The sequence below is a fragment of the Vulpes lagopus genome, chromosome 6, assembly GCF_018345385.1.
Source record: "Vulpes lagopus strain Blue_001 chromosome 6, ASM1834538v1, whole genome shotgun sequence".
Lineage (NCBI taxonomy): Eukaryota > Metazoa > Chordata > Mammalia > Carnivora > Canidae > Vulpes > Vulpes lagopus.
In genome coordinates, this window is record NC_054829.1 from 29,305,348 (window position 1) to 29,326,027 (window position 20,680).

Consider the following 20,680-nt stretch of genomic DNA (forward strand, 5'->3'; position numbering starts at 1 on the left):
CATGGATGGAATGGATAAGGAAGATGTGGCACGTATATAAAATGGAATACTACTCAGCGATAAAAAACAATGAAATTTTGCAAAAGTATGGATAGACCTTGAGGCTGAGTAAGTCAGATGAGACAATTCTTCATGATTTCACTTACAAGTTGAATCTCAAAAACAAAACAAACAAACAAACAAAACAAAACAAAACACAGACTCCTAGATGCAGAGAAAAGATTAGTCCTTGCAAAAGGGGAGGGGTTGGGGGTAAGGCAAAATGAGTGAAGAGGATTAACAGCTACAAAGAAACATTATAAATAAATCACGGGGATGTAATGTACAACATGGGCAATATAGTCAATAATATTGAAATAAATTTGTACAGTGATAGATGCTAACAAGGCTTATTGTGGTGACAATACTGCAATGTATATTACGTTAAGTCACTATGTTGTATGCCTGAAACAAATAAAATGTTGTATGTTAATTATTCTTCAATGAAAAATATTAACTTTTTTTGAGGTATACATAGCATACAATAATATACCTAGATTTTAAGGTAGAGATTGATGACTTTTGATGTGTAAACACTATGAATTTAACTTCTTTTAGTCACTGTACCAAAATACCATAGACTGGCTGGCTTCTTTCTCACTGTTGTGGAAACAGGAAGGTCAAGATCAAGTCACCAGCTTGGCAGATTTATTTTCTAGTGAGAGCCGCTTCTTGCTTCAGAGATGGTACCTCTGGCTGAAAACCCACATGCAGGAGAGGCAAGAGATCTCTCTATGGCACCTTTTGTCAAGATAATAATCCCATTACTGAGGGCTCCACCCTCATGACACGATCACCTTGCACAGGCTCCACCTCCTGATACTACCAACCTGGGGCTTGGCATTTCAACCTCTGAATTTTGCAGGGCCACGAACATTCACTCCACAGCACACCCTCATCAATATACATAAATTTCCTGTCACTTTTCCTTCGGAAAGTTCCCTCCATTCCTCCACTGCCACATCGGGAAACTACAGATTTAAATTCTAGTCTCATAAACTAAGCCCATTCTAGACTATACCAGATTTCATCCAAATTAAAACCTACATTGGGTTCGTTTGGTCTAACTCGTTCTGTCATCACAATACCTTGGAGATAAATCCTTGTTCCTACATGATCAGAAGTTAGTTCTGATTTAGAAGGGATTATCTCACTGTGATTAAGCCAGTTTTGTTTACTCACTCATCTGTTAAATTCCGGCTGTTTATTCCCAGGTTGTGAAAGAAATTCATGAATTATACTGAACATTCATACACTAAGTATGCACGGGTAATTCCCTAGGGCAGGATCGCTGGATTGCAGGGCAGTATAACTTTATAAGAAACTTCTATTATACATGCTAACTTTTCTGCTCATGACCTCCATTTACAATTTCTTTCCATCAATCATCGCCAAGTGCACTCAAGTGTTGTAAAGTGTGAGCGAATCTAATTCTCTCCTCAGCATTATTTGAAGAAACTCCCACTGTCCTCTCCAACCTCCGTGTTAATTATGTGTCGATCGCTTATGCCATTTAGTTTGAGAAGAGAAGTCCTTCCCTCACTGAACTTCCACCAAGTGCACTGATTCTTCCCGTGTGCCTTCTCCAAGAGACCGTGGGACCTTTTGGCCCAGGGACACACACTACTATTCCCAGTGCCTCCCATCTTTTCTCTTCTCTAGGTCCCCTGTGCTCAGACACCCAGCTCACTGAGCACAGCCTCCCCTACTGAGCACATCATTATTATGTAACAGCTTCTCTGCCTCCCCCCCACCCCCCCCCACTCCCCCACCCCCCCCTGAGGAGACCTAGTCCCCAGTCCCTCTCTGCTCTCCTCAGGACTCCACCGCTAGAAAAGTTGCTGTTTCAGGGATCATCTTGCCTACCTCCCGCCTGATTACATCTTCTGTGGTCACAGGCTCCTTCACTTATGGGGCCTGCCTGGGCCCAGGCCCACTTGACAGGTAATCTCTGGCTGCCTCTGCTCTGGCTACTCCTGTCCCCAGGCTGCTGCTCCCGTGCCCTCCCAGGATGGCGCTTCACTTCCTCTGAAGTCGTGATCCCCAGGAAGGTGTCCCACAGGGTGGGTGGAATGGAGAGACAAGGCCACCTCTCCTATAAGATTCACTTCAGGGGGCAAAGACATGTGGTTCACATGAAAGTTAAGAAGAACCTGCTGCCCAGACATTTTCCTGTGATCACTGATAACGATCAGGGTGCCATGCAGGAGGACTACCCTTTTGTCCCCCGAGACTGCTACTACTACAGCTACCTGGAAGGGGTCCCTGGGTCCATGGGCACGCTGGACACCTGCAATGGGGGTCTGCGTGGCATGCTGCAGGTCGATGACTTCACGTATGAAATAAAACCGCTGGAGGCTTCTTCCACATTTGAGCACGTGGTTTCCCTGCTTGTGACAGAAGGAAGATCATCAGAGGCTCAAAAGTGTAAGATTGGAGAGCAAGATACAGATCAAGCATATGAGGAGGCAATACTTGCTGGAACTCCTAGAGCAGGCCCTGTGTACTTGTGGTGGCCACATAAGAAATACTTTAAAATCCATTACACATCTGCGAACTCATTAACTCTGATAAACAGAAATTTCACACGTATAGTAGAGAATGTAGTGATTTTGAACAACATATTACATACCATCTTTACACAAACTCTCCTGGATATCAACATACGTGTTTTGTGCATATGGGATGGAATGGATAGATTGTATTTTAATGAATATGGAAGTATTGAAAGACTCATGACTGATTTTGGTTTGTGGAAATACTGGGGTTTGTATAATGATATTCCTCATGACACTTCAGTGCTTCTTACAGGACAAAAACTGTGTGGGGCCTTATACTATGGCCAACACAATGGAGCATGCAACCCTAACTGGGGCGTGGCATATGTATATATAGCAAGATACCACTTATTTTTGGCTGCGACTATTGCAGCACATGCCCTATGTCATACTCTGGGAGTCATTCATGATAAACCTGGTTGTCATTGCTTTCGAAGAGAGTACTGTGTCATGGATCCTCAGCCTGATTTATTGGATATAATGAGCAACTGTACTTACGACCAACTGCAACACAAGTTCAATAGTTGGGATCCTTGTTTGAGCGTACCAAATGTACCATACACCAATTATCCTTACGTAGCTGCTCGTTGTGGTGACCTGGTCGTGGACAGGAGGGAAGAATGTGACTGTGGCTCCTTAAAACAGTGCTCTAAGAATAAGTGTTGCACCACCACTTGTGCCCTCTCCCTTGGCAGTGACTGCAATGGAGGTTCCTGCTGTGTTAACTGCAAATATGCTCAACCTGGACTGCTTTGCAGAGACATACTCGGAGTTTGTGATCTCCCAGAATACTGTGATGGGAGATCGCATAATTGCCCTAATGACGTTTACACCCAGGATGGAACCCCATGTTCAACGTTAGCTGTCTGTGTGAGAGGAAACTGTACTGATCGTGATATGCAGTGTCAATCCCTTTTTGGCTATGGAATAAAAGATGCTGCACCAGCATGCTATGAAAAACTGAACGTATTAGGTGATCGATTTGGGAACTGTGGGGTGAGGGTGGTACGAGGAGGAGGAAAACCTGTTAGATGTGAAGAAGATGATGTTCTTTGTGGAATGCTGCACTGTCGTGATGTTCAAGAAATTCCTGGTGGAGGTGACCACGTTACGTTTCGTCATATAATAGTACATGATGTTCAGAAAGAGTCATGCTTTGGATATGATGCACACCATGGAACAGAATTGCCACAAATGGGGCTAGTTGTGGATGGGGCAAACTGTGGCCCAGGAAAATACTGTTTGAATCAGAATTGTACTTTTTATCAAGACATGGGTTTTGACTGTGATGTCAGTACATGCAATTTCAGAGGGGTGTGTAACAGCAAGAAACACTGTCACTGTATGAGAGGTTGGAAACCCCCAACCTGTGAAGAGAAAGGAGCAGGTGGTAGTATAGATAGTGGCCCTCCACCTGACAGAGAATATGGTTTTCGAACCAGAATAATTTTTAGTATACACCAAACAATACTTCTACTGATATTTCGCTTAAGCCTTTTTCTGATTTCAGGCATCACTGGTGCCTCTCATCACTTAGAAGATATAAAAGAGGAGGATGAAGAACAAAAATGACCTAGACTCAAGTGAATACTAACTTGATGTGCCAGATGAAGAAAATCATATTGGTAGGACCAGGAAAAATGATCAAGAATCACTCTGATAATTACATAGTCCTTTAGCCACTCTTAGGTTGCCATCTTAAAATAAAACGAGTTGGCCATTTAACATGAGGTCGTCTCTTTTAATATATGTAACATTTGTTTTCTAGCCATACTCTTACTATTCCTACAGGGGATAGTAGAAGACTCTTCGATTCATTAGCAAGAGACCAGTAGTACTCTTGTTAAGAAGTGGAATCTAGTGTTTCAAAAAGTTTGGGTAGCAAACCTTGTTTGCATGGGTATGCACCAGCTTTAACAAGTTTTTGGACCATTTCCCAATTGGCCATATACTAGATTTCTGTTATTTGTTCATTCTACTGCTCCTGTTAAACAAATGGCACTTAAAGTGACAGTTGGAAGATATGGTAGGATGGTAAGAACTTTTCTGTCAAGGCACGTGGGTGCCAACAGATCTACCTACCGCCTGCCAAGTACGGGCTCTTGGACAAAGCCTCAGGCCGTGAGTTTCAAGGTCCATGTTACATTGGGAGATGCAATGCACTTTGCCAGGATTTTGTGGTGATCAGAGGAAAGCACCCAAGAAGGGCCTGGAACACGTTAGGCACTTAATAGATGCCATTATTCTCGCTATTCTCATTATTCCTCTTGGGCTATGCTAAACCTGAGGTATTCCAGCAGAATGAGTTTTGCATTGTATCTTTATCACTTTTCTTTGTTGGAGTCCGTTTATTGATTTGAGAGAGACAGTGAAGTGAAATAGAAAGAGAGAGAGAGAGAGAGAGAGACAGAGAGCACATGCACGAGTAGGGAGGGAGAGGGGCAGAGTGAGAGGGAAAGAAGCAGACTCACCTGCTGAGCAGGGAGTCTGACCCAGGGCTCCATCCCAGGATTCTGGAATCATGACCTGAGCTGAAGGCAGACACTTAACTGACTGAGCCCCCCATGTGCCCCCATTGCGTCTTGATTATAAAACCATCACAGGAGGAACTGTCCATCCCTGACTGATACATCACGGCTTAAGGCCCCTGGCTGTTGGAGCCGTAGGAACTCACATTTCATACCTTAGGAATTGCCTGAGCACAGGCTGTCTGTAAAGTACGAGGCAGAACTGACCGTCTGATACGTGTACGGACAAAACATTTACACAAAAGGGAACAGGAAGAGATCGCTTCAGAAATCGTGCAAGAGAAGAAGAGGGTCCCATAAGGGACATGTGGTACATTAGTGCTATGGAAATGCCTCAGGCCTCAGATCCAAGTTCTTGCTGAAAGTATGGAGTCCAGGTGAGAACAGCACGAAAGGGTCGAGGAAGGACACAGCAAGAGAGAATCAACAGGAGTGCCACTCTGAGCCATTGTGATCCGTCCGTGTTTTCTAGAGCTCTCTTACCTTCTCGTCCAGGTGGCTTACGTGGTAGAGTGGCCTGGATCTTCATCCACGACAGGTCTGAGCCCCTGTTGACTATGTCCTTGTCAAACATGTGTTTCTGCATTGGCACTTGGCACCAGGATCTACTGTCCGCCAATGAATAAATCACGGGAATAAAAGGCACAGCCTAGGGAATACAGTCAATGATGTTGCAACAGCATTGTGACAGATGGTAGCTTCATTTGTGGCGAGCAGAGCAGGACTTACTGGAAGAAATCGAATCAACTGTATTGTACACCTGAAAGTAATGTAACACTGTGTGTCAGCTATCTCAAATAAAGAAACATTTTAAACCACAGTAAGATGCCAGACACAGCCACTGGGGTGGCAAAAACAAATGTTAAGACTGACAATACCAAGGGCCAAGGAGGATATGAAGCAACCATAGTTCTCCTCTATTGCCGGGGGAGGGGGGGTCGGATGCAAAACTATAGAGGTCATTGGAAAACGGTTTGTCTGTTTCCTACCAAGGTCAGCACACACTGGACTACACACTCAGCGATCCTCCTTCTAAATGGCACGGAGAACATGGGTCCGTACAAAGAACTGCAGGCAGATGCTCACAACAGCTTTGTTCACAATAGCCCCAAAGTGAAAACAACCCAAATGTCCATCAGCGGCGAATGAATCAACCAAGAGTGGTATAGCCACACGATGGACTGCTTCTTGGCAATAAAGAGGAACCAGTTACTGACTCACGCAACAACATGGGGGTGGATCTCAAAATCGTGCTGAGTGAACAAAGTCAGATCCAGTAGACTGACTGCAGGACTGTGTGGCTCTATTTCCTATGACATCGGGGGAAAGGCAAAACTGTGGGGACAGAGAGCAGATTGGTGGTCGTCAGGGACTGGAGGGAGGGGGCTGACTGCAAAGGGGCACAGGGAAGGTCTTGGGGGCCAAGGGTAGGTGTTCCACATCTTGACTGGGGTAGCGACGTCATGACCCCGTACATTTGGCGGATTATACTCTATACCAGTTATACCTCAAGAAATCTCCCTTTAAAAATAACAACTACAACGAAGAGTCTTCCACCTGCAGTGTGACGATGAGAGCTGTTACTCCACATGCCAAGCACCCTGTGGGCATGTTGTTCTAACTGCCAAAGACACCAAGGCCAGTCATATACCTGGAGACTCGGGGAAGCGACCCCGGGCTTGGGCTGCAGACCACTGAACCCACTGTGGGCTGTGTATCAGCTAGGACTCCACTTATTGCCTGACATGGTACCTTTGTGCAGTGCCCCACCCCCACAAGGCTGAAGAAGCTGTTCATTCACTCTGCTCTTCCTTTCCTGGTAAGAGGGAATATTTCTAGCTGGGAAGTTCTGTCTCGGTGCTCAACAATGCTGGGCTGGGCATGGGATGATGCAGGCAAAATGAAGGCCTCCCTCTCTTCTGGTACGATTGACTGTTCTGGGTGATTTTGTTCCACCGTGTTGCTAAAACGCTCTAAGTGAACTCTAGACATCTGCCAGAGCTGTTTTTGTCTGTGGGTAGCAGTTTAACTGTTGCTCTTTGTGGGGGCATGGGAAGGCTGGGTTTGCTGGAGCCAATTCTTCTCCAGCTCTGAACTTGCCAACGTTTTAGAGCTTCAGACCCCCTTCAAACTATCGCAGACAATGAATGACACCCAGGACCCTGTCCAGGGTGATCCATTGCCATGGGAGTAAGGTCAAGGGCTGGGAGGGGCCGCTCTGGGGCTTACTCAGCCTCTCAAGAAACCCTAGGTTTTGGGAAACGTGATCTAAAGACGACGGTGAAAAAATCAATCCATCCACCCATCCACCCATCCACCCATCCACCCCATCCACCCATCCACCCATCCACCCATCCACCCATCCATCCATCCATCCATCCATTCATCCAATCACTGTGTCCCACGTATGGTGACAGATGGTAGCTGCACTTGTCAGAGAGGCATAGCTGTGGTGATGTTTACACTGGCCCACTCACTGTTGTGGACCAGAAACTATGTCACATGGATGTCAACTATACTCCAGGACAATAATATCGAGTCACTGAAGCCCAGCCTTGCAGAGTACCTCCTGGGGGGCTCACAGTGTCACAGGCTGGAGAGGGGGATCCTCAAGTACCGGGGTCTGGGCAGGTGCAGCTCTCCGGGCCACTGGGCTCTCGAGGCTGGTTCAGTCACCTGCCAGAGCCGGGGAGGGGGTCGGGGAGCCCTTGCTCTGGACAGAGCTGAAGGGGGTAGCCTAGACATTGCCCCCAAATCCTGTGTAGGTGTGTGAGTTCTGCCGCTGCTGGCTATGAGTTTTAGCAGGTCTCTGGGCCCCCTGGGCCTGACTCCTCACCACCTGGTCACTGTGAGGATAATGGAGTAAGGTGAGTTCACAAAGCGCCTGCCCCCTGGGCGCCTCAGTAAGGGTAGCTGCCACAAAGAAGGTGATGGTGATGGGGTACCATCTCCGTAGAACGGTCCAGGCCCACTGCTCCCCCAACCTGCCCCACCCTGCCCAGATAAGAGGGTGTGGCTGTGTCAGCATTGTTGACCCAAGAGGACGGTGACCAAGATAGGGCGCCCAGGCTCTGCCAAGCATCCCTGAAGTGCGCGCGGGCGCGCGCGTGTGTGGGCGGGGTATTCCTGCCACCTCTGAGAAGCCCTACCTGTCCCTTGCAGGATTCAGCCCACTCTCCCGCTCACTTCGTTACCACTGCACTGGGGGTTCCCGGCACGCCGGCCTCTGTGCCCTCGACCTGGGGGCTGTCCCCACCCTGCACTGCAGCTTCTTCTCAACCCCGAGTCTTGCTGAAATGTCCTCTCCTCAGGAGATCCTCCCTGACACCTGGCATCTTCTGTTGGCTGCTTTTCTCATTTGTCCTCTGTCCCCTCCACTGGACTGAGTTCTGTAGGAATCTCACCCACCCATCCTGCTCCCTGCTGCAACCCCAGCCCCAAGCCCGAGCCAATTTGCTCTCCACCCAGTGGAGCACCAGTCACCCGACTGCAGTCGTCTTCACATTCCCCCAAGACCCTGTCACAGCCCTCGGGCACCCTTTCCCTCACCTCGGCCCCATCCCCATGGGGGTAGCCATGCCTATTAACTCTGCATCAGGCAAGCCCAGAACTGTGTGTGGTCCTGCTGAAGGGGACTGTCTTGATGAGGGCTAGCCATATCTGTGGGCCTGAAACTCCACCATTAGCACTCATCCCTCTGGCTTGTCCCAAACGGTCACTGGGTATCTGCCTATCTGGGCTGGGACCCGGGCTGGGTGCTGGGAACACAGGGTTAATCTGACTTGGAAAACTCTCAGTCTGAGAACAGGGATGCACAAGGCAGGGGACACAGCCAATCACAGCAGGTGAGGCCTGCTATGATGGATGAGGCAAAGAAACAGGGGTTGGGGGACATGTGACCCCTGGCTCAGTGGCTCCCAGTCACACTTGGGTAGGGGAATTTGAGCAAGTGGTGGTGGCCAAAAGGCCAGCAGCCGCCTGCTCCTCCGACTCCCACCCAGCAGCCCTGCCAGGCCATCTCCATGTCCCTTCTCCTGGGCCGTGGGGCAAGAGCCACTTCCCACTCCTGGCATGGCTGCTCCCTCAGGCCCAGTCTGCTCCTCTCTATTCCAGGCTGTGTGTGTGTGAGGCAGTCAGAGCCCTCAGGGCACTTCCAAAACATGCACGTCTGCCACCGCCCCAGGTCTGGCATCTGTCTTGCCCTCTGAGGTTCACATGCTTCCTTCTCTGCCCGATGGGGGCTGGGGGCGCTGGAGATCCAGCATGGAGGATGCCCATCTTAGAGTCCCAGGCCTCTCTGAACTGAGAGTCAGAGACCTGGGTTCTGCTTGCCGTGTGACCTTGGCCAAGTCACTGTCCTTCTCTGGACCTCAGTGCCCTCATTTGTGGAGTGCGGGTGGATTCACACTAGGGGTTTATGCTTTCTGCACCCTGCACTTCAGTGACAGAGCCATATCGGACTTTAAGCACACAGGAAAAATTGCTCATTTGTTCATTCTACAAATTCATGCTCCATGTTTTTAAGGTGCCAGCCGAATGAATATGGTCATTTTACAGTGGTCATGCTTCAAAAATTAGAACAAAAGATTGATTCCAACACAAAGGTTTTCAGAAGTGTAGGAGATAGACAATTGATGGTTTGCAGCTTCAGTAGTTTAGTTACTGATGAAAATCCCACCAAAATCTCCAATTTGAGCCATTTACGGCTCTTGGTGAGTAAACATTTGTTTTGAGGTTATAAAACACTTTTTTTCTGGCTAGGCGGTAGATTGTTCATGTTCTTTGTTTCCTTTCTGGTACGAGGAGAAAAAGAGATCAGTACTCAAATGCTGTTTATTTTTGTAAATAAAAATTACAGGAGGGGGGGAAGCCTTTGAGTCCTTTAGGAGAGATTATCATCCCAGTAGTTTCCTAGGAGTATTCACTATGTCTCATTACAACATCCTTTCATATATAAGGTGACACGGTGCCAGACTATGAATTCTGTAAATTATTCAACAAAATACATTGCATAGCAACTTCTCTCTTTTCCTCTCTTGATTAGCTCAAAGGTGGAAAACAACTTTAGGGCGCCTGGGTGGCTCAGTCAGTTAAGCGTCTGCCTTCGGCTCGGGTTGTGATCTCGGGGTTCTGGGATGGAGCCCCTTGTCAGTCTCCCTGCTCACTGGGGAGTCTGCTTCTCCCTCCTCCTGCTCCCCGCTTGTGCTCTCTCTGTCTCTCAAATAGATAGATAGATAGATAGATAGATAGATAGATAGATAGATAGAAAAATGAATCAATAAGTAAGTAAGTAAAATCTTCAAAAATACTAATTGTGACTTTAAAGGTCAGTCCCATAGTTGTGGACAACAGGGTGACCCTGGTGCCGCTGGGACCATGGGCCCCCGTGAGCTGGGGAATCTGATGCAGACAGAGCATGTGGTCGCCTACAGCCTGACACCCTGTGGAGTAGCACACCTTCCTGTCCTACTTCAACAAAGGCATCCCCAGCATGCGGCACTGCACCTGGTGTCCATCCTCTGTGTGACACCACCATCTGTAGTGTATTGTGTACACCGTGGGGACCGAGGAGTTCTGAGTATTCCCAGAGGAAGACTCCAGCTGCCTATGAAAACAACAAATGAGCCAACTCACTGGGATAAAGATTCTCTGTCTCTGAGAGACCGTTCTCTGTCTACACTGCATCCTGAAGACACCATAAACTGTTTATGAGTCACACACACACACACACACACACACACACACACACACACACGTCTCTTTAAGCCTTCAGAATCCAGCAGTCTGCAGCCCCGAAGAGGGCTCCTCTCAGAACCGGACCAAGCTGGCATTCCTCTCTAGACTCCATCCCCTTCCAGAGCTTTAATCACTCTAGAGGTGAATGGTATGCTACTTGGACCCTAGGAGATCATGCCTGGAGCAAATGGGGAGAAAAGAGAGTGAAATGTGACATTGGCCACATGATGGCCCAGATGAATTCAGAGCACCTTCCGACCAAGCCTCACTCTGGATCTTTCAATAATACGTGGATATTTTCTGAATAAAAATAAATAAATAAATTCAAAAAGGGTGTTGCCTGTGTTCTCCTCTAGGATTTTGATGGATTTTTGTCTCACATTTAGATCCTTCATCCATTTTGAGTTTATCTTTGTGTCTGGTGTAAGAGAATGGTCTAGTTTCATTCTTCTGCACGTGGCTGTCCAATTTTCCCAGTACCATTTATTGAAGAGACTGTCCTTTTTCCAGTGGATAGTCTTTCCTGCTTTGTCGAATATTAGTTGACCACAGAGTTGAGGGCCCATTTCTGGGTTCTCTATTCTGTTCCATTGATCTTTGTGTCTGTTTTTGTGCCAGTGCCACACTGTCTTAATGATCACAGCTTTGTAGTATAACTTAAAGTCTGGCACTGTGATGCCCCCGGCTCTGGTTTTCTTTTTCAATATTCCCCTGGCTGTTCGGGGTCTTTTCTGATTCCACACAAATCTTAAGATGATTTGTTCCAACTCTCTGAAGAAAGTCCATGGTATTTTAATAGGGATTGCACTGAACGTGCAAATCGCCCTGGGTAGCATTGACATCTTCACAATACTAATTCTTCCAATCCATGAGCATGGAATATTTTTCCATCTCTTTGTGTCTTCCTCAATTTCTTTCAGAAGTGTTCTGTAGTTTTTAGGGTATAGATCCTTTACCTCTTTGGTTAGGTTTATTCCTAGATACTTATGCTTTTGGGTTCAATTGTAACACCCTTTCTGAACTTGGCCACTGCAACTTCTCGCAAGATGTATCTGTGAAGGTAGGGGAAACAAAAGCAAAAATGATCCATTGGGACTTGATCAAGATAAAAGGCTCCTGCACAACAAAACTAAAAGACAACCAACGGAACCGGAGAAGATATTTGCAAATGACGTATCAGATAAAGGGCTCGCATCCAAGGTCTATAAAAAACTTATTAAACTCAACGGCAAAGAAACAAACAATCCAATCATGAAATGGGCAAAAGACAGGAACGGAAATTTCACCAAAGAAGACATACACATGACCAATAAGCACATGAGAAAATGCTCCCCATCCCTTGCCATCAGGGAAATACAAATCAAAACCACATGAGATACCACCTCACCCCAGTGAGAATGGTGAAAATGAACAAGACAGGAAACAACAAATGTTGGAGGGGATGTGGAGAAAGGGGAACCCTCTTGCACCGTTGGTGGGCATGTGAACTGGTACAGCCACTCTGCAAAACAGTGTGGAGGTTCCTCAAAGAGCTAAAAAATAGAGCTACCCTACGACCCAGCAATTGCACTACTAGGGATTTACCCCAAAGATACAGATTCAGTGAAAAGCAGAGACACCTGCACCCCAATGTTTATAGCAGCAATGTCCCCAATAGCCAAACTGTGGAAGGAGCCTCGGTGTCCGTCGAAAGATGAATGGATAAAGAAGCTGTGGTCTATGTATACAATGGAATATTACCCAGTCATTAGCAACAACAAATACCCACCATTTGCTTCGACGTGGATGGAACTGGAGGTTTTATGCTGAGTGAAGTAAGTCAGTCGAGAAGGACAAACGTTATATGGTTTCACTCATATGGGGAATATAAAAAAATAGTGAAAGGGATTATAGGGGAAAGGAGAGACCATGAGTGGGAAAAATCAGAGAGGGTGACGGAACATGAGAGACTCCTACCTCTGGGAAACGAACAAGGGGTAGCAGAAGGGGGGAGGTGGGCAGGGGGATGGGGTGACTGGGTGACGGCCACTGAGGGGGGCACTTGACGGAATGGGCACTGGGTGTTATATGCTGGCAAATCGAACTCCAATTAAAAAAATACAAAAAATGTAAAATAAAATAAGTTAGATGCCTCCAAGATACAACAGCGGGACAGGCAAAGGATGGACACTGCCATTCCAAAAGGAAGAAATAGGGAAGAAAGGAGTGACAGATCCCAAGCAAGTCCAGAACCTTAAGGCAAGAGAGTAATCCTCTTTGGCTCCATGCTCGTCTCTCTGGGGATCCCATTCCACCTCCTGGACCCACTAGAGTGGAAGGCCTGCCTTCCAGATACACCGCGGTAGCGATCCTACCTCCGCAGCTTTGCCAGACAGGGGTGGGACACCCATACCACAGTTCTCCCTGTGCCTATGGCTGTTGTGGGCTGAAACAATGTATGAGTGGCTCTAAAAGTCTGGGGACTGACTTGTTTTATTATACACGCTAACTTTTCTGCTCATGACCTCCATTTACAATTTCTTTCCATCAATCATCGCCAAGTGCACTCAAGTGTTGTAAAGTGTGAGCGAATCTAATTCTCTCCTCAGCATTATTTGAAGAAACTCCCACTGTCCTCTCCAACCTCCGTGTTAATTATGTGTCGATCGCTTATGCCATTTAGTTTGAGAAAGAGAAGTCCTTCCCTCACTGAACTTCTACCAAGTGCACTGATTCTTCCCGTGTGCCTTCTCCAAGAGACCGTGGGACCTTTTGGCCCAGGGACACACACTACTATTCCCAGTGCCTCCCATCTTTTCTCTTCTCTAGGTCCCCTGTGCTCAGACACCCAGCTCACTGAGCACAGCCTCCCCTACTGAGCACATCATTATTATGTAACAGCTTCTCTGCCTCCCCCCCACCCCCCCACTCCCCCACCCCCCCCTGGGGAGGCCTAGTCCCCAGTCCCTCTCTGCTCTCCTCAGGACTCCACCGCTAGAAAAGTTGCTGTTTCAGGGATCATCTTGCCTACCTCCCGCCTGATTACATCTTCTGTGGTCACAGGCTCCTTCACTTATGGGGCCTGCCTGGGCCCAGGCCCACTTGACAGGTAATCTCTGGCTGCCTCTGCTCTGGCTACTCCTGTCCCCAGGCTGCTGCTCCCGTGCCCTCCCAGGATGGCGCTTCACTTCCTCTGAAGTCGTGATCCCCAGGAAGGTGTCCCACAGGGTGGGTGGAATGGAGAGACAAGGCCACCTCTCCTATAAGATTCACTTCAGGGGGCAAAGACATGTGGTTCACATGAAAGTTAAGAAGAACCTGCTGCCCAGACATTTTCCTGTGATCACTGATAACGATCAGGGTGCCATGCAGGAGGACTACCCTTTTGTCCCCCGAGACTGCTACTACTACAGCTACCTGGAAGGGGTCCCTGGGTCCATGGGCACGCTGGACACCTGCAATGGGGGTCTGCGTGGCATGCTGCAGGTCGATGACTTCACGTATGAAATAAAACCGCTGGAGGCTTCTTCCACATTTGAGCACGTGGTTTCCCTGCTTGTGACAGAAGGAAGATCATCAGAGGCTCAAAAGTGTAAGATTGGAGAGCAAGATACAGGTCAAGCGTATGAGGAGGCAATACTTGCTGGAACTCCTAGAGCAGGCCCTGTGTATTTGTGGTGGCCACATAAGAAATACTTTAAAATCCATTACACCACTACTCTCTCAGTATTTGTGATTGACAGAAATTACACTCGTATTGTAGAGGATGTAGTAATTTTGAACAACATAATACATACCATCTTCAAACCAGCCCTCCTGGATGTCTACTTACGTGTTTTGTGCATATGGGATAGAGCCGATAAGTGGGATCTGGAGAGCTTCTTGAACATTCAAGATCTCATGGCTGATTTTGGTGTGAATAAATACTGGGGATGGTTTTACGAAATTCCTCATGACACTTCACTGGTTCTTTCAGCAGAACCAATACTGCAGGCCTCCTATTATGGCCAACCCAATGGAGCATGCAATCCTAACTGGGGCGTGGCATACGTATATATAGCAAGATACCACTTATTTTTGGCTGCGACTATTTCAGCACATGTCCTAGGTCATACTTTAGGCGCCGTTCATGATACACCAGGTTGTATTTGCTTTCGAAGAAAGCACTGCGTCATGGCTCCTCAGCCTGATTTATTGGATATGATGAGCAATTGTACTTATGACAGGCTGCATAACAAGCTCAATATTTGGGATCCTTGTTTGAGCATACCAAATGTACCATACACCAATTATCCTTACGTAGCTGCTCGTTGTGGTGACCTGGTCGTGGACAGGAGGGAAGAATGTGACTGTGGCTCCTTAAAACAGTGCTCTAAGAATAAGTGTTGCACCACCACTTGTGCCCTCTCCCTTGGCAGTGACTGCAATGGAGGTTCCTGCTGTGTTAACTGCAAATATGCTCAACCTGGACTGCTTTGCAGAGACATACTCGGAGTTTGTGATCTCCCAGAATACTGTGATGGGAGATCGCATAATTGCCCTAATGACGTTTACACCCAGGATGGAACCCCATGTTCAACGTTAGCTGTCTGTGTGAGAGGAAACTGTACTGATCGTGATATGCAGTGTCAATCCCTTTTTGGCTATGGAATAAAAGATGCTGCACCAGCATGCTATGAAAAACTGAACGTATTAGGTGATCGATTTGGGAACTGTGGGGTGAGGGTGGTACGAGGAGGAGGAAAACCTGTTAGATGTGAAGAAGATGATGTTCTTTGTGGAATGCTGCACTGTCGTGATGTTCAAGAAATTCCTGGTGGAGGTGACCACGTTACGTTTCGTCATATAATAGTACATGATGTTCAGAAAGAGTCATGCTTTGGATATGATGCACACCATGGAACAGAATTGCCACAAATGGGGCTAGTTGTGGATGGGGCAAACTGTGGCCCAGGAAAATACTGTTTGAATCAGAATTGTACTTTTTATCAAGACATGGGTTTTGACTGTGATGTCAGTACATGCAATTTCAGAGGAGTGTGTAACAGCAAGAAACACTGTCACTGTATGAGAGGTTGGAAACCCCCAACATGTGAAGAGAAAGGAGCAGGTGGTAGTATAGATAGTGGCCCTCCACCTGACAGAGAATATAGATTCACACGCAAAATAATGTATAGCATAAACCAAGGATTATTTCTAATGACTTTTCGCTTAATTATTTTCCTGATTACAGGCATTATTGGGACCTTTTGCTATTTTGAAGACAGGGAATAAGAGGGTGAAAAAGAAAATTTACCTCCATAAGGGTAAATACTGACAGGAATGGACAGATGAAGAAAATCATACTGGCACACACTAGGAGAAATGATCAAGAATCACTCTGATAATTACATAGTCCTTAGGCCACTCTGAAGTTCTCATCCTAAAATAAAATGACTTGGCCATTAAACATGAGGTCGTCTCTTTTAATACATGTAACATTTCCTTTCTAGCCATACTCTTACTATTCCTACCGGGGATAGTAGAAGACTCTTCGATTCATTAGCAAGAGACCAGTAGTACTCTTGTTAAGATGTGGAATCCAGCGTTTTACAAATGTTTGGGTAGCAAACCTTGCTTGCATGGGTAAGCACCAGATTTAACAAGTTTTTGGACCATTTCCCAATTGGCCATATACTAGATTTCTGTTATTTGTTCATTCTACTGCTCCTGTTAAACAAATGGCACTTAAAGTGACAGTTGGAAGATATGATAGGATGGTAAGAACTTTTCTGTCAAGGCACGTGGGTGCCAACAGATCTACCTACCGCCTGCCAGGTATGGGCTCTTGGACAAAGCCTCAGGCCGTGAGTTTCAAGGTCCATGTTACATTGGGAGATGCAATGCACTTTGCCAGGATTTTGTGGTGATCAGAGGAAAGCACCCAAGAAGGGCCTGGAACACGTTAGGCACTTAATAGATGCCATTATTCTCGCTATTCTCATTATTCCTCTTGGGCTATGCTAAACCTGAGGTATTCCAGCAGAATGAGTTTTGCATTGTATCTTTATCACTTTTTTTTTTAGAGTTCGTTTATTGATTTGAGAGAGACAGTGAAGTGAAATAGAGAGAAAGAGAGAGAGAGAGAGAGAGACAGAGAGCACATGCACGAGTAGGGAGGGAGAGGGGCAGAGGGAGAGGGAAAGAAGCAGACTCACCTGCTGAGCAGGAAGTCTGACCCAGGGCTCCATCCCAGGATTCTGGAATCATGACCTGAGCTGAAGGCAGACACTTAACTGACTGAGCCCCCCATGTGCCCCCATTGCGTCTTGATTATAAAACCATCACAGGAGGAACTGTCCATCCCTGACTGATACATCACGGCTTAAGGCCCCTGGCTGTTGGAGCCGTAGGAACTCACATTTCATACCTTAGGAATTGCCTGAGCACAGGCTGTCTGTAAAGTACGAGGCAGAACTGACCGTCTGATACGTGTACGGACAAAACATTTACACAAAAGGGAACAGGAAGAGATCGCTTCAGAAATCATGCAAGAGAAGAAGAGGGTCCCATAAGGGACATGTGGTACATTAGTGCTATGGAAATGCCTCAGGCCTCAGATCCAAGTTCTTGCTGAAAGTATGGAGTCCAGGTGAGAACAGCACGAAAGGGTCGAGGAAGGACACAGGAAGAGAGAATCAACAGGAGTGCACTCTGAGCCATTGTGATCCGTCGTGTTTTCTAGAGCTCTCTTACCTTCTCGTCCAGGTGGCTTACGTGGTAGAGTGGCCTGGATCTTCATCCACGACAGGTCTGAGCCCCTGTTGACTATGTCCTTGTCAAACATGTGTTTCTGCATTGGCACTTGGCACCAGGATCTACTGTCCGCCAATGAATAAATCACGGGAATAAAAGGCACAGCCTAGGGAATACAGTCAATGATGTTGCAACAGCATTGTGACAGATGGTAGCTTCATTTGTGGCGAGCAGAGCAGGACTTACTGGAAGAAATCGAATCAACTGTATTGTACACCTGAAAGTAATGTAACACTGTGTGTCAGCTATCTCAAATAAAGAAACATTTTAAACCACAGTAAGATGCCAGACACAGCCACTGGGGTGGCAAAAACAAATGTTAAGACTGACAATACCAAGGGCCAAGGAGGATATGAAGCAACCATAGTTCTCCTCTATTGCCGGGGGAGGGGGGGTCGGATGCAAAACTATAGAGGTCATTGGAAAACGGTTTGTCTGTTTCCTACCAAGGTCAGCACACACTGGACTACACACTCAGCGATCCTCCTTCTAAATGGCACGGAGAACATGGGTCCGTACAAAGAACTGCAGGCAGATGCTCACAACAGCTTTGTTCACAATAGCCCCAAAGTGAAAACAACCCAAATGTCCATCAGCGGCGAATGAATCAACCAAGAGTGGTATAGCCACACGATGGACTGCTTCTTGGCAATAAAGAGGAACCAGTTACTGACTCACGCAACAACATGGGGGTGGATCTCAAAATCGTGCTGAGTGAACAAAGTCAGATCCAGTAGACTGACTGCAGGACTGTGTGGCTCTATTTCCTATGACATCGGGGGAAAGGCAAAACTGTGGGGACAGAGAGCAGATTGGTGGTCGTCAGGGACTGGAGGGAGGGGGCTGACTGCAAAGGGGCACAGGGAAGGTCTTGGGGGCCAAGGGTAGGTGTTCCACATCTTGACTGGGGTAGCGACGTCATGACCCCGTACATTTGGCGGATTATACTCTATACCAGTTATACCTCAAGAAATCTCCCTTTAAAAATAACAACTACAACGAAGAGTCTTCCACCTGCAGTGTGACGATGAGAGCTGTTACTCCACATGCCAAGCACCCTGTGGGCATGTTGTTCTAACTGCCAAAGACACCAAGGCCAGTCATATACCTGGAGACTCGGGGAAGCGACCCCGGGCTTGGGCTGCAGACCACTGAACCCACTGTGGGCTGTGTATCAGCTAGGACTCCACTTATTGCCTGACATGGTACCTTTGTGCAGTGCCCCACCCCCACAAGGCTGAAGAAGCTGTTCATTCACTCTGCTCTTCCTTTCCTGGTAAGAGGGAAAATTTCTAGCTGGGAAGTTCTGTCTCGGTGCTCAACAATGCTGGGCTGGGCATGGGATGATGCAGGCAAAATGAAGGCCTCCCTCTCTTCTGGTACGATTGACTGTTCTGGGTGATTTTGTTCCACCGTGTTGCTAAAACGCTCTAAGTGAACTCTAGACATCTGCCAGAGCTGTTTTTGTCTGTAGGTAGCAGTTTAACTGTTGCTCTTTGTGGGGGCATGGGAAGGCTGGGTTTGCTGGAGCCAATTCTTCTCCAGCTCTGAACTTGCCAACGTTTTAGAGCTTCAGACCCCCTTCAAACTATCGCAGACAATGAATGACACCCAGGACCCTGTCCAGGGTGATCCATTGCCATGGGAGTAAGGTCAAGGGCTGGGAGGGGCCGCTCTGGGGCTTACTCAGCCTCTCAAGAAACCCTAGGTTTTGGGAAACGTGATCTAAAGACGACGGTGAAAAAATCAATCCATCCACCCATCCACCCATCCACCCATCCACCCCATCCACCCATCCACCCATCCACCCATCCACCCATCCATCCATCCATCCATCCATTCATCCAATCACTGTGTCCCACGTATGGTGACAGATGGTAGCTGCACTTGTCAGAGAGGCATAGCTGTGGTGATGTTTACACTGGCCCACTCACTGTTGTGGACCAGAAACTATGTCACATGGATGTCAACTATACTCCAGGACAATAATATCGAGTCACTGAAGCCCAGCCTTGCAGAGTACCTCCTGGGGGGCTCACAGTGTCACAGGCTGGAGAGGGGGATCCTCAAGTACCGGGGTCTGGGCAGGTGCAGCTCTCCGGGCCACTGGGCTCTCGAGGCTGGTTCAGTCACCTGCCAGAGCCAGGGAGGGGGTCGGGGAGCCCTTGCTCTGGGCAGAGCTGAAGGGGGTAGCCTAGACATTGCCCCCAAATCCTGTGTAGGTGTGTGAGTTCTGCCGCTGCCGGCTATGAGTTTTAGCAGGTCTCTGGGCCCCCTGGGCCTGACTCCTCACCACCTGGTCACTGTGAGGATAATGGAGTAAGGTGAGTTCACAAAGCACCTGCCCCCTGGGCGCCTCAGTAAGGGTAGCTGCCACAAAGAAGGTGATGGTGATGGGGTACCATCTCCGTAGAACGGTCCAGGCCCACTGCTCCCCCAACCTGCCCCACCCTGCCCAGATAAGAGGGTGTGGCTGTGTCAGCATTGTTGACCCAAGAGGACGGTGACCAAGATAGGGCGCCCAGGCTCTGCCAAGCATCCCTGAAGTGCGCGCGGGCGCGCGCGTGTGTGGGCGGGGTATTCCTGCCACCTCTGAGAAGCCCTACCTGTCCCTTGCAGGATTCAGCCCACTCTCACACTCACTTCGTTACCACTGCACTGGGGGTTCCCGGCACGCCGGCCTCTGTGCCCTCGACCTGGGGGCTGTCCCCACCCTGCACTGCAGCTTCTTCTCAACCCCGAGTCTTGCTGAAATGTCCTCTCCTCAGGAGATCCTCCCTGACACCTGGCATCTTCTGTTGGCTGCTTTTCTCATTTGTCCTCTGTCCCCTCCACTGGACTGAGTTCTGTAGGAATCTCACCCACCCATCCTGCTCCCTGCTGCAACCCCAGCCCCAAGCCCAAGCCAATTTGCTCTCCACCCAGTGGAGCACCAGTCACCCGACTGCAGTCGTCTTCACATTCCCCCAAGACCCTGTCACAGCCCTCGGGCACCCTTTCCCTCACCTCGGCCCCATCCCCATGGGGGTAGCCATGCCTATTAAC

At 47.9% G+C, this 20,680-nt stretch overlaps 1 long non-coding RNA gene across 1 annotated transcript; it reads right to left on the bottom strand.

Moving 5' to 3' along the window:
* Positions 1-11,721: 11,721 nt before the first annotated feature.
* Positions 11,722-17,848, bottom strand: LOC121493638. Its single transcript, XR_005988517.1, has 3 exons — positions 17,576-17,848; positions 14,258-14,392; positions 11,722-11,913 (listed from the first exon to the last, which is right to left on the bottom strand). It is a non-coding gene; the product is annotated as an uncharacterized LOC121493638 (long non-coding RNA).
* Between the last annotated feature and the right edge of the window lie 2,832 nt (positions 17,849-20,680).